The sequence below is a fragment of the Centruroides vittatus genome, unplaced genomic scaffold (assembly GCF_030686945.1).
Source record: "Centruroides vittatus isolate TY-2023 unplaced genomic scaffold, ASM3068694v2 contig_754, whole genome shotgun sequence".
NCBI classification, from domain to species: Eukaryota; Metazoa; Arthropoda; class Arachnida; order Scorpiones; family Buthidae; genus Centruroides; species Centruroides vittatus.
In genome coordinates, this window is record NW_027122490.1 from 4,145,513 (window position 1) to 4,150,560 (window position 5,048).

A 5,048-nucleotide genomic window follows, 5' to 3' on the forward strand; every position below is an offset into this window, starting at 1 on the left:
TATCGAGTTCTATGTAACAAAGAGAAAAGTATAGATTTCCAAAAAATAAATTCATTTGTTTTGTTTCAGAATTTATTTATTATATATTTAACACAATAAATTGTATGAGTTAGAAATAGTCTTGAAAAAAGTTTGAAAAGATACACTATAAAAATTATTTATCTACATATTAACTATCTCAATAAATTTTATGCTGTTTAAAATGCCTGGGCTATATAGATGAATATTTATTTTATATATGATATCATTATAATATTTTATAACAAATATTATATTTTGAGTTATATCGAAGAAATTGGATATGAATTAAATAAACACAAATATTTTATATTTATATAAAGTATAGGTTTACAATTGTCGAACGAATAAAAAATATTTAAACTATGATTATTCATAATATATGAATTTATAAAATTAAATTTCTGGGATGAGCAATAATATTAAAATATTCTAGATTACTAAAATTGTATACATCTATATTGTTGCTTTTTATAACAATTATTAATATTTACTATTATGAAAAGTACATTATTTATAAAGTTTATTAATTATAATAATCATACAATGATTATGATGTTTGTGTAGTTTTAATTCGACACTTCTCCACTTTTATTATATTATAACTTTCAAAAACACTTTTCCTTTTAAATTAAATTAAAGTTTTGTATAAAATCTTTAATATATATTAAATAAAAACTTGAATTATGTGATTAAGATGTAACACTGTATTATTTCTATAATTAACAACTTAAAGAAATAATGGAATAATGACATATTTGTTATTTTCTGATAGAATTAATTAAATTATCCATTTTAAACAACTTCAATTTTTATATTTTATTAACAAAACTAGGAAAAATGTAAACATTTATTAAAAATAAATAATAAAAATTGAAATCTCGATTTTTCTAGTTTTAAGATATTTGTCACATTATAATCTAAAAAAAATTACAATTTATGTTTTTCGAACAATCTCGAATACTTTATTTAATGAATATAGTAAAAAAGTGTCTTCTACACATAAATATTTTATTTTTTTATTGATAAAATGTATGCAAAAGTTATATCTTATAGTTAAGTATCTTTCTGGCCTAAATTCTCGAATATTTATTCTTTATAAAAAATAAAATAAAATAAGTCTGTAATATACTGTTTATAAATATATATATATATATATATATATCCAATAGTTGAAGTATCATAGACGAAAAGATTTAAACAAACAGCTGTAATTTCTATTTTAGAAGCATGAATAAAATTGGATTTATAGAAAAATTATTAGTAAAAAACTTTACAATTTAAAGTTAGTTTAAGTTAGAAAATTCTAAGTGTAAACATACTAGATTAATAGATCTATAATACCGAGCTTATTATAAAACTTAACAGCTCCGTTTAGATGTATAATATACATTTCAGGAATCAATAAAGTACTTGAATCTGCAACAATCTTACATTTACATTTAAAGAGTATTACAGTCCGCGATATTAAATTACGAAATTTTCGAAATTTGCCTGTTTTATAGAATGCAACGAAATTATTAAACTTTGAATTTTTACATACGTAAGCTGCAAAATAAATCTGAATTATTGGTTAAATCTAAAACGGTTTTTGTATAAACAATTCTATTATTCGGCAATACAGTTCTTTTTTTAAAAGCACAACATTTTTAATTTCGATTGACTTTATCATAATTTCTGAATTTTCTAATATTTTTGACATAGGTTTAAAAGGAATGAATCTCGAGGGAATGCAAATTCCCCCTTCAAACTGCATAATATAATCAAATCACCAACTCAAGAATGCATTCTGTATGTATTAGAATACTTTATCGGCTGTTTTCAATGTTTTGCATCGAAAAGAAAAGTTTTGGTAGTTTCAGATCTGCATTCAAAGAAAGAAATTTAAATGTCGATATAATGTACTGAGTTTTCATCCGAATATTAGAAAACTATATATCAAACATTTACCTAGATATAGACGGCTACTATATAATTAAATGTTTATTTTTAATTTCTCAGAATAATATAATATTCAACGACCTTTCTGTACACTCTGAATAAACTTTGAAATAATTTTTTCTCTTTCAATCTATTTTTTCTTTCTTTTTCTTAATAATATTAAATAAAAGAAAGAAAAATTTTTAAAAGAAACGTTCTTTTTATTAATATTAATAAAATAATTTAAAAATTTTGAAATATATAAAAGAACGTTATATTTTATGCAAAAAAAAACCCACTTTTTTAAAATAAATTATTGTTTCTTTAATGACTTTCAACGCTATGAAAGCGTATATAAACATTAATTTTTTTTAAATTATAAAAGTTTATAATTACTAATAGAAAATACTTCAAAATAGAAATAAATTACAAGGAGTCGTTGATTAAAACATCGATCTTTACAATATATTTTTGTTTTTGAACGGAATTTATTCATAGTTATTATCTTTCTTGATATATAATATTTGTGAATATATCATTCTTGTTATCTTTAAATTATACGAATGATATTTTTATTTAACTCGAAAACGAATCAAATGTAAAAAAAACCCTAACGTCATATTTTCAAGAATATTTAAAAACAAATATTCAAACATACAAATAATATGCATTATTTATAACAAAGGTCTAGTATTGATACGTAGGCCTTATATTATGGACCGAAAAAACGAGAGAAGCTAACTATAGATTCCAATAATTTGAATAATATCTTAAAGTATCTTAGACACAAAAGTTCTTTGAAACAAAAATCGAATTCGTTTCATTTCTTTGCAATATTTAAACTTTATAAATTTTCGAAAATTTAACTCTTATATTCATTTTAAGTTTTTCACTTCTTAATTTTTTTTTTAAATTTAAAATATTTAAAAAGTTATTAATGAATTAGCATTAAAATGATTTATAAACGATCAACTGTTTCAAATTCAGTTAGCTCTTCCGAAACAAAATCAAAGCTGTTTCATTTTTCAGAGTAAATTTGATTTTATAAATTTTTAAAAATCCATTTCTTAAAAATTCATTTAATATTTTTGCTTTTTAATTTTTTATAAGTTTAAATATTAAAATAAATAATTTATTTATAAAATTATTTAGAGACATTTAAGGAAATTAATAAATAAAAAATCAGAATAATTACTTTATTTATAAATTTTGAACATAATTTTTAAAAAAATTAATCTTAAATATCGTTTAGTTTTAATATTTTGTAATTATATATATTAATATTTAAAATATTAGTAAATTATCGATAAAATTACATGCTTAGAATTATTCATAAATATGTTATAATCATCCTTTGAACGCTAATAATATATCATCAAAAGATAATCTTTTAGTCACATGATGGAAAGAGATGTTTATTAATATCTCTTAGTAGATGATATCTCATCGATATAAATTTTAAAATCATTTAATAATTTGGTTAGAAAATTTCATCAAATTTTTAAAATTAATGAAGTTACACTGTTTAAAATTAAATGTTATTGACAAAATTGTTTGGCAATAGACAATAAAAAATAAATAAATAAAGCTTACTTTTGTAGGTCGAAACGTGATGCTGATACTTATTTTATACTAAGCTTTTACATATTTATATGTGTTTTATATCTTTAAAATTTATATATTTATATGAATTTGAAAGAAAGGTATATATTCAAATTTAATCACATTTGAAAATTTATATATACATATAAACTTATGAGACGTTTAAAATATGCAAAGACATGTTCAATTAGTCTTGATTAAATTTTAAAAAGTACAAAAAAAAAAAAAAAAACAGTAGAAATATTTGAAAATGAAAAATCGCAATTTTAGAGCTGAAATGAATATTTTAATGATTTAGAAAAATTATTTTTCTTTTTAGTGAATATTAACAAATTAATTCATTCCATAAAAACAAATTTCTGTCTCTCAATAGAAAAATAATAATAAAATAAGACATATTAATTTATTAGAACAAGATGATATTTAAATAAATTCATGAAATAAATCTAATTTAATTTCAATATCTATTTTACTTATTTCCTAATAAAAGAAATATTTAATTCTATTCAAAGTAATTAATATATTTAAATCAATATTAGATGAATTCATAAAATAAAAAGTATCTTGTCATAAAAGTAATTAATTTCTCTCATAACCAAATTTTTACTATAGGCTTTATGTACAGAATATGGAAAATTAATCCGTTCGGTTTTGTATTATTAAAAAAAAGAAATATGGAAATTTTTTATTCGTTTCTCTTCTTTCGTTATTTAAAATTCAATACAAACAAAGATGGATATCATGCGATAATGAAGATATTATACAAAATGATGTTTGCATATGTCTTGTTACATTCAGTTGAATTATTATATTCCGTTCTACTCTGTCTATTTTCGTTTTCGATTTCTCTTGTTTTGTAATGATTTAACATTTTCATTACAAAAAAAAAATACAACTAATTTATTCATAACGTTAACTGATTTATTTGAATATTAGTCTAAATAATTGAAAGCAAAACACTAAGCAGACAAATCAATTATTTATTAGCGTACATTTATGTATCCGTATACTACTACTAATAATAAACATTTACATAATTATCACATTTTCTTAACAATTTTTTTTAAATAATTGCTTATTATTATGCCCTTATGGATATCTTTACATAGATTAAACATGAGGAATACGTTATCTATAGATATCATTTGTCATGCATCAAAATGAATGTATTGCATGATGTATCCATGTCATCAACAGTCGAATTCCTAACAAATATTTTAGTTTTAATGATTCTATGTTCTGACATGACGTGCAATATTGCGATTTTTCATTTTTGTTATATGTTCGGAATTTTATTTCATTTAGACATGTCCACTTTTCAGCATTATTCGCCAGTAACCGAATAATGCAGATCCGTACACAATTTATATTTTATCTAAATAGTTTCCGTCGTTTATATTTCAAATAGGCAATTTTAATAATTAGGTAGAAAATGCAAGTAACGTTTTATACAATTTATAGTACATATTTTATATGATATAAATGTTAGCCTTAGGTAGTGATTTAAA